The sequence below is a fragment of the Cryptomeria japonica genome, chromosome 6 (genome assembly GCF_030272615.1).
Source record: "Cryptomeria japonica chromosome 6, Sugi_1.0, whole genome shotgun sequence".
Taxonomy (NCBI): domain Eukaryota; kingdom Viridiplantae; phylum Streptophyta; class Pinopsida; order Cupressales; family Cupressaceae; genus Cryptomeria; species Cryptomeria japonica.
The window spans coordinates 51,110,740-51,120,961 of NC_081410.1; positions in this window are offsets into that span (position 1 = coordinate 51,110,740).

The following is a 10,222-nucleotide window of genomic DNA, read 5'->3' on the forward strand; positions in this document are numbered from 1 at the left end:
GGAAAGAAGGAAGTTGCATGTCAGAATTTAAAATTTGACTTGCAAGGAGTCTTTTCCTACATGATCCTTTTTGTTTCAATTTGCCAAGGTCCATATGCAGGTCGAGGAATTTTTCCCGACATGCCGATCCATATGCAGGTCGGGGCATTTTTCCTGACTTGCCGATCCACGTGCAGGTCGGAGAATTTTTCTCGACCTACCAATTCATATGCAGGTCAGGGAATTTTTCCCGACCTGCAAGTTAAGTTTTGCCCTTCTCGCATATCGGACTTTAAAGTCCGATATGCAATCTTTGCTTGATTTTCCTTGCACATCGGACTTTAAAGTCCGATGTACGAATTTTGAGTTTCCTTCCCAAGTTGCAGATCGGACTTTAAAGTCTGACATGCAGTTTCTTGTCAAGTTTTTCCCTTGCAAATTGGACTTTAAAGTGCAGCCTGCGTATGATGTTGTTCGAACTTACAGTTTGGACTTTAAAGTTCGACCTGCAAGTTTTTCCCTTTTTATCTCCTAAGTCATTTCTGACTCCTGTTTCTTGTTCTAATTGATGAAATTTGTTGGTCTGATGGTGATCATTTTCAAAACACTAGTGATCCATGTTGAAATGTCCAAACCCTCTCCCAGCAAATCGAAAGGGAAAAGAAGATGCACTGATGAGATTGCTAATATGACGCTAGACAAAGCTAAGATGCAAGTTGCTTTAGCTCGGTTTGAAGAACTTCAGAAATCCAATGAGGAGGAGAAAGATGAATAAAGTGTCCTCTTTTTGACACTTTCTTTTCATGTAGTTGCATTGTTAGATGTTGCAAGTTTTCTCGCAACTGCATATTTTCTTTTTGCTGAAGTTGTAGTCAACTGGGACTGTGCAGTTGAATTAGTCAACTCTGCCCACATTTTTCTCCAACATTTTCCTATATAAGGAGGACCCTCATTTGTAAATAAGGATCTTTTTGGCAATGCAACAAAATTATGCCAGTTTGTATATGCACTCTAAGACTTTGAGTTTAGATGTAAATCATATTACTTTCAATAAAAGAGGCAAGTTGTGTTGAGACTTTGTGCCAATTCAAGTTGTTATGTGATGACATTTTCTAGAGTTGATTGTGAGTTTTGCTCTATTATGAAAGAGGGATTTAAATTCAATCTTGCAGACTTTGAGCTGCTAATTGTATTTAGAGTTATATGTTTGGTTTTCAGTTTTGGTCTTGTAGACTTTGAGGTGCTTATCATATCTGAAACTACTGTGGAAAGCTAAAGTGGGAAGATAGCTTGTAGACTTTATGCTGCTTCTATTTTTAAGACTTGAGCATGTGAGTTGAAGGGCATCATGTAGTTAGACTTTGAGCTACTACATATTGTGCTTAGTTAGTAGAAAATCATCTAAAAAGGTTGATAGGAGAATAGATAGTTGAAGACTGTGAGCTTTCTTTCTATTTTCTTGTCCCGGGGAAGTGACGGAGGTCTTTGTGCCTTCATGGAAACTTTGCTTCCCTTTATATTCCAAAAATCCTACAAAGAAGTCTCATTTCTGTATTTGTTGTTATTTATTTCCAGTTGCTACTACTTTTCTGTGAAGAGAAAAGAGTATAGTTTTTCTTGAAAGAAGAAGAAAGACTATTGTCCCACTCATATTAGATTAGTTTAGTTTGTAGATAGGGGGAGCCTTCCCTTAATTAGGAGAGTTTTACTCACACACTGTGGTTGAAGCCACAATTTTGTATATTTTCCCCAGTGTACAAAATTTTCAACCAACAGTTTTTGGTGACTCTGCTGGGGATCGAATACGCATCCAAAAGCCTCATGCTTTTGGTAGAAGTATACCAGTATCCTATTCATTGTAATTTCTTTCCTTATAATTTATCAAACTTTCACCAAGGATATGTAAAATGGCAGCTTAAGGTCCTTGGGGGAATGCTTTTGGTCCGTTGAACCTGACTCTACCCTTACATGTTCTTCTTGATGGTTCACGGAAGTAGTTTCCCAAGTTTTTTGGTGATGGTGCTTAGCATCCTAATGAACACATCACTGCATTTTATATTGCATGTGGTGTTTTGGGAGTTGAACATGAATATATATCTGTAAGGTTATTTATTGAAACCTTACAAGGTGTAGCTGCTGATTGGTTTTATCATTTGCCAAATAATTCTATCACATATTAGGCTAGCCTCAAAACAAGGTTTGAGTCAAGGTTCAAACCTATAGAAGATGAGCATGCACTCTTGGTGCAATTGACTCAAATGAAGAAAGAACCGCAAGAGCCCATGCGGGGATTTGTTGCTAAATTCAACAAGCTGCATAACCACATCCTAGTTGCTTCTCAGCCTACCGCTGCAAATTTGAACTGCTTCTTCATGAATGCTCAATCACCTAAGGTGAGTTTCTTATTGAGAAGAGCAGTTCCAAGAGACCTTGCAGCTGCACAAACCTTAGCAGTTGAGGTTGAAGATGATCTTATCCTTGCAGGTAAGATAAAGATAGAGTCAAATGGGTCCAAAAAAAACTCTTCTTTGGGATCATGGTCTACCAAGAGAGCAGATACCATGGTGCAAAGGTTGGCTAATGAGTTGCTTGCCCTCAAAAAGCAAATAGCTCAAGGTTTATTTTCTTCATCTTATGAAGACATTCCTCAGAGGCCATATTCAAATACTGCTCCTAGTTATGTAGCTAGAAATCAAGACAAGTTTCCTTCGCCACCAGAAGGGCTTGCACTCAAGGCACCATCAACAAATGCAGCAGTGGAGGACTCTAAATCTGAACAAAGTGATCTTGCTAGTCTATTCCAAGAGGAGGAAGAAGACATAGCTGGCGACTCTCAAATCTGGTTTATGCAGTTGCAGAAATCTATTGAACAAAAAGAAATGACCATGCTAGGTACCATGGAGAAGGACAATCACATCATGAGATGTGAAAAGGTGAACATGCATGAAGATCCCAGTCAAGTTGAAATGAATGCTTTCATGCTCCAAGGTCATGAACTTGGACGTATCTTGCATAAGAAACCTACCCCAGAACTTGATGAAGATCTTTTCATGAGCACTATAGAAGATTTTTGTTCAAGTCTTGTTGATGATTCTCTCCATTTAGAAGTTTGTGAACAACCTACTAAGGAATACAATGCAATCATGTTTTCATCTGAATCACATGAAGAAGATCATTTTGTTCAACATGAGGTTGTTACGGTTGAAAAACTAGTTGTTCAAGTTGTAGCTAGTAAGAAGGTTTCAGTCTTTGTACGATCAAGAGGATGTCCAATGAAACATCTTGCTTGGTTGGAGGCTAATGGAAAGCCAGAGGTACCACTTGTACATGAGATAGAGGATATACTTGAGAAAGAAGCCAAAAAAGTATATCCAGCTAAGCAAGAGCAGTCTGGTTTCAAAACTCCACTTTGGGGCAATGACACATATGATTCACCCCAAGACGAAGGTGGATTTGTTCATCTCCTCCAAGGAGTGTTGCATCAAGTCCTAGTACACTTGTTTGTGCTCCATCTATACAAAGTTGTTTATGATCATGCAAGACATTGCAAGCTGCTGAAGAAAGGCAGCTATTTTGGAAAGCCCGTGAATGGTTTCATTTAGGAAGGCTTCAATTGTTAGTTAGTTTAGGTTAGGTTAGTTTTCTTTCCAATAAGTGTAGTTGCACAAGTCTGTGTCATTGTTTTTAGTAAGTTGTTTTGCATCTTGTCTATTTATCGCCTGACTCTATAGCCCAATGGATACAGGCACTCAGTGTTTTGAATTCTACAAGCTTCAAGTGGTGTAGCTTGTTCCCCAGTCAGAGCCAGCTGTTGTCCTCAATTTTAGCATTGCTAAAATCGTGAGGCAACCCTATGAAACTAGTCCGTTTCGTACCTCATGTCCTTCAGGAAGGTTAATTGACTCCATCAGTTAGCCTCTTTTGCTTTTCGCCTTTTATTTTTCTTGTTTTTAAGTTTTTTGATTTTTGCAGTTTTACCTGCAGGTCAGACTTTAAAGTCTGACCTGTAGGGTTTTTCTTTGTTAGAAATGCACATCAAACTATAAATTCCTATGTGCAATGTTTTGGTTCTTTCCCTGCAGGTCAAACTTTAAAGTTTGACCTGCAGGTGGTTCTTTCCCTGTAGAGCAGACTTTAAAGTCCGACCTGCAGGTGATTCTTTCCCTGCAGAGCGGACTTTAAAGTCCGACCTGCAGGTAGTTCTTTTCCTGCGGAGCGGACTTTAAAGTCCGACCTGCAGGGACTTTTCCCTTGCACATCGAACTCTAAAGTCTGATGTGTAGTTTGGAAAGAAGGAAGTTGCATGTCAAACTTTAAAATCTGACTTGCAAGGAGTCTTTTCCTGCATGATCCATTTTGTTTCAATTTGCCAAGGTCCATATGCAAGTTGGGAAATTTTTCCCGACCTGCCAATCCATATACAGGTCGGTGAATTTTTCCCGACCTACCAATCCACGTGTAGTCAGAGAATTTTTCCCGACCTACCAATCCATATGCAGGTCAGGGAATTTTTCCCGACCTGCAAGTTAAGTTTTGCTGTTCTCGCATATTGGACTTTAAAGTCCAATATGCAATCTTGCTTGATTTTTCTTGCACATCGGACTTTAAAGTCCGATGTGTGAATTTTGAGTTTCCTTCCCAAGTTGTAGATCGGACTTTAAAGTCCAACATGCAGTTGCTTGTCAAGTTTTTCCCTTGTAGATCGGACTTTAAAGTCCGACCTGCGTATGATGTTGTTTGAACTTGCAATTCGGACTTTAAAGTCCGGCCTACAAGTTTTTCTCTTTTTATCTCCTAAGTCATTTATGACTCTTGTTTCTTGTTCTAATTGATGAAATTTGCTAGTCTGATGGTGATCATTTTCAAAACACTAGTGATCCATGTTGAAATGTCAGAGCCCTCTCCCAGCAAATCGATAGAGAAAAGAAGATGCGCTGATAAGATTGCTGATATGATGCTAGACAAAGCTAAGATGCAAGTTGCTTTAGCTCGATTTGAAAAATTTCAGAAATCCAATGAGGAGGAGAAAGATGAATAAAGTGTCCTCTTTTTGAAACTTTCTTTTCATGTAGTTGCATTGTTAGATGTTGCAAGTTTTCTCGCAACTGCATATTTTCTTTCTGCTGAAGTTGTAGTCAACTGGGACTGTGCAGTTGAATTAGTTAACTGTGCCCACATTTTTCTCCAACATTTTCCTATATAAGAAGGACCCTCATTTGTAAATAAGGATCTTTTTGGCAATGCAACAAAATTATGCCAGTTTGTATATGCACTCTAAGACTTTGAGTTTAGATGTAAATCATATTGCTTTCAATAAAAGAGGCAAGTTGTGTTGAGACTTTGTGCCAATTCAAGTTGTTATGTGACGACATTTTCTAGAGTTGATTGTGAGTTTTGTTCTATTGTGAAAGAGGGATTTAAATTCAATCTTGTAGACTTTGAGCTGCTAATTGTATTCAGAGTTATATGTTTGGTTTTCAGTTTTGGTCTTGTAGACTTTGAGCTGCTTATCATATCTGAAACTAGTGTGGAAAGATAAAGTGGGAAGATAGCTTGTAGACTTTGTGCTGCTTCTATTTTTAAGACTTGTGCATGTGAGTTGAAGGGCATCATGTAGTTAGACTTTAAGCTACTACATATTGTGCTTAGTTAGTAGAAAATCATCTAAAAAGGTTGATAGGAGAATAGATAGTTGAAGAATGTGAGCTTTCTTTTTGTTTTCCTGTCCCGAGGAAGTGACGGAGGTCTTTGTGCCTTCATGGAAACTTTGCTTCCCTTTATGTTCCAAAAATCCTACAAAGAAGTCTCATTTCTATATTTGTTGTTATTTATTTCCAGTCGCTACTACTTTTCTGTGAAGAGAAAAGAGTATAGTTTTTCTTGAAAGAAGAAGAAAGACTATTGTCCCACTCATATTAGATTAGTTTAGTTTGTAGATAGGGGGAGCCTTCCCTTAATTAGGAGAGTTTTACTCACACACTGTGGTTGAAGCCACAATTTTGTATATTTTCCCCAGTGTACAAAATTTGTAACCAATAGTTTTTGGTGACTCTGCTGGGGATTGAATACGCATCCAAAAGCCTCATGCTTTTGGTTGAAGTATACCGGTATCCTATTCATTGTAATTCCTTTCCTTATAATTTATCAAACTTTCACCAAGGATATGTAAAATGGCAGCTCAAGGTCCTTGGGGGAATGCTTTTGGTCCGTTGAACCTGAGTCTACCCTTACATGTTCTTCCTGATGGTTCGCGGAAGAAGTTTCCCAAGTTTTTGGGTGATGGTGCTCAGCATCCTGATGAACACATCGCTGCATTTTATATTGCATGTGGTGTTTTGGGAGTTGAACATGAAGATATATCTATAAGGTTATTTATTGAAACCTTACAAGGTGTAGCTGTTGATTGGTTTTATCATTTGCCAAATAATTCTATCACAGATTAGGCTAGCCTCAAAACAAGGTTTGAGTCAAGGTTCAAACCTACAAAAGATGAGCATGCACTCTTGGCGCAATTGACTCAAATGAAGAAAGAACCGCAAGAGCCCATGCGGGGATTTGTTGCTAAATTCAACAAGTTGCATAACCGTATCCCAGTTGCTTCTCAGCCTACTGCTGCAAATTTGAAGTGCTTCTTCATGAATGCTCAGTCACCTAAGGTGAGTTTCTTGTTGAGAAGAGCAGTTCCAAGAGACCTTGCAGCTACACAAACCTTAGCATTTAAGGTTAAAGATGATCTTATCCTTGCAGGTAAGATAAAGATAGAGTCAAATGGGTCCAAAGAAAACTCTTCTTTGGGATCATGGTCTACCAAGAGAGAAGATACCATGGTGCAAAGGTTGGCTAATGAGTTGCTTGCCCTCAAAAAGCAAATAGCTCAAGGTTTATTTTCTTCGTCTTATGAAGACATTCCTCGGAGACCATATTCAAATACTGCTCCTAGGTATGTAGATAGAAATCAAGACAAGCTTCCTTCACCACCAGAAGGGCTTGCACTTGAGGCACCATCAACAAATGCAGTAGTGGAGGACTTTGAATCTGAACAAAGTGATCTTGTTGGTCTATTCCAAGAGGAGGAAGTAGATATAGCTAGCAACTCTCAAATCTGGTTTATGCAGTTCCAGAAAGCTATTGAACAGAAAGAAACAACCATGCTAGGTACCATGGAGAAGGACAATCACATCATGAGATGTGAAAAGGTGAACATGTATGAAGATCCTAGTCAAGTTAAAATGAATGCTTTCATGCTCCAAGGTCATGAACTTGGACGTATCTTGCATAAGAAACCTACCCCAGAACTTGATGAAGATCTTTTCATTAGAAGTATAGAAGATTTTTGTTCAAGTCTTGTTGATGACTCTCTCCATTCAGAAGTTTATGAACAACCTACTAAGGAATACAATACAATCATGTTTTCATCTGAATCACATGAAGAAGATCATTCTGTTCAGCATGAGGTTGTTACGATTGAAAAACCAGTTGTTCAAGTTGTAGCTAGTAAGAAGGTTTCAGTCTTTGTACAATCAAGAGGATGTCCAATCAAACATCTTGCTTTGTTGGAGGCTAATGGAAAGCCAAATGTACCACTTGTACATGAGCTAGAGAATATACTTGAGAAAGAAGCCAAAAAAGTATATTCAGCTAAGCAAGAGCAGTTTGGTTTCAAAACTCCACTTTGGGGCAGCGACGCATATGATTCACCCCAAGACGAAGATCAGACCAAGGAGGTGAATTCACATCTGAAGAATTTGTTAAGTATTGTGATGAATAGGGTATAAAGAGACAAATGTCTGCTTTGAGGACACCACAATAGAATGGCATAGCAGAAAGGATGAACATAAAAATAGTTGAAGCTACAAGAACCATGTTATTGTAGGGTAATGTATCCAAAATGTTTTGGAGAGAAGCAATTAGTACTATCGTATACACTCTAAACCGGGTACTGGTAAAGAGAGGTAACAATAAGACACCCTATGACCTATGGTATAGAAAAACTCCTTGTGTTAGTTATTTTAAAATTTTTGGAAGTCAATGTTTTATTAGGAGAGATAACTAAACTGAGAAATTTGATGCAAAATCTGATGAGGGAATTTTTCTTGGTTACTCTTCTAAGAGTAAAGCATATAAATGTTACAATAAGATAACTAAGAAAATTGTTGAAAGTACTAATGTAAAAGTTGACGATCTATTTGATAAGTTTGAAGGTACAAGCATATTAGAACCTGAAAAGGATGATAATGAGGAAAAGTTTGTGATCATTGAACTGAAAGAAAATAATAATGAAGAACCAGAAAATGTAGAATTGGATGCTCAACCAGTAAGCGATGAGAGTGAGGAAGAAGATGAAGAACTTGATGAAGAAGATGCAGAACTGACACAGGAAATACCTAGATATGCTAGATTGAATCATTCACAAGAGCAGATAATTGGTTATCTGAATGCAGGTGTGCAAACCAGGAGAAAGATTCGAGAGAACTCACATTTGATATCAATAATTGAACCCAAGACAATTAAGGAAGCACTAAAGGATGATGATTGGGTGAATGCAATGAATGAAGAATTAGATAAAATTGAGAAGAATCAGACATGGTCACTTGTTCCTAGACCAGAGGGTAAGAATGTAATTAGAAAAAATGGGTCTGTAGAAATAAATTGGATGAAGAAGGAAAGATTGTAAGAAACAAGGCAAGGTTATTCTACAAAGGGTATGCTCAAGAGGAAGGTGAGGATTATAGTCAAACATTTGCACCCGTTGCTAGATTAGGAGTAAGGATGCTACTGGCATTTGCTGCATATAAGGGATTCAAAGTTCATCAAATGGATGTCAAGTCAGCCTTTCTAAATGGGATTCTAGAAGAAGAAGTATACATTGAACAACTAGATGGATTTTCCTTGATTGATGATAAAGACATGGTGTGTAAATTGCACAAAGCATTATATTGTTGGCTTGATGATGATTGTAATGTATTCATCATTTGTTGTCATTGATGAAACACTCACACACACATATGATTATATTGACTACCAGTGTAACTTTAATTGTTTACACTGTCAACTGGTATACTTAGTGGTTAATCTCTAACCAGTACTCTGTGTTAACTAGTATGTGCATAAGAGACAATATGTGGTTATACTAAGTTGACATCAAGATGAAGATCAAGCTGGAGATCAAGCGGAGATTCAAGGACAACGGTTAATATGTTTTATTCAAACTAGTATTAATTGTCCCAACTGGTATTTGTTGATTTTTGTGATGAGTTACCAGCACCGACTACTTGGCGGTAATTTTTGTGATGAGTTATGCTCACTTGTCTAGATACACTGCACCTAGGAAATTGTGTCATGATTTCCTTAGGCCAACATGAAATCTAAATGTCTATATACCCACATCTCAGTAAATCTTTTAAAAACAATGTATGCATGAAGAGCGAAAGTTTTTGTTGAAGAGTGATAAGTGTTAAGATGAAGAGTGTGTTGAATAGTGGTGTTGAATATGCTTAGAAAGATCCGATTGATCAAGTATTGTGCTACTGAGAACATATCAAACCATTATTGTTGTTTTTTAACCATTACAGTAGAATCAAATCCCCTAACCGGGTAAGATCTAACAAGCTTCAATGTATAAGTTCTTTAATAGGGTGATCCATTAGTTTGGATTCTGAAATCCTCCACCGAGGTTACTCCTAACAGGGTACTACCTTTAACAAGGTATAAGATTCTAATAAATCTTTGGGATCTCTAACAAGATTCGCTCCTAGCAGAGCACTTTGTAGACCTTAACCGGTTAGTTATCTATTACTGCAGATAGTTAACTTGTGAGTTCCATCTCACCTTGGGTTTTACCTATTTGGGTTTTCCACGTACAAACACTTGTGTTATGGTGGATGCTTTACTTTTTGTGGATGTTGTTATATAATTTTGGATTGCATGCACTATGTTTAAAAGCTTTGTTAGGTTCATCTATCGATTAGTGTTTGAAGTAGTTTTATTTTTGGTGTTACTGATTCACCCCCCCTCAGTGCTTTTCAAGTCCATCAATTGGTATCAGAGCCTAACTTCTTTGAAGACTAATCATTTAGAAGGAAGCCTTGAAACCACCATGGGGGACATGAGCTACTTCGAGATGGGTAGAGAGCTAGAAGCTAGCAGAAATGAACTTGAAACCCTTAGGGTCAAACTGAAAGCTTCTCAAGTCAAAAGGAGAGAGCTAATTGAACAACTATTAGAGATATCTGATAATAGTTCT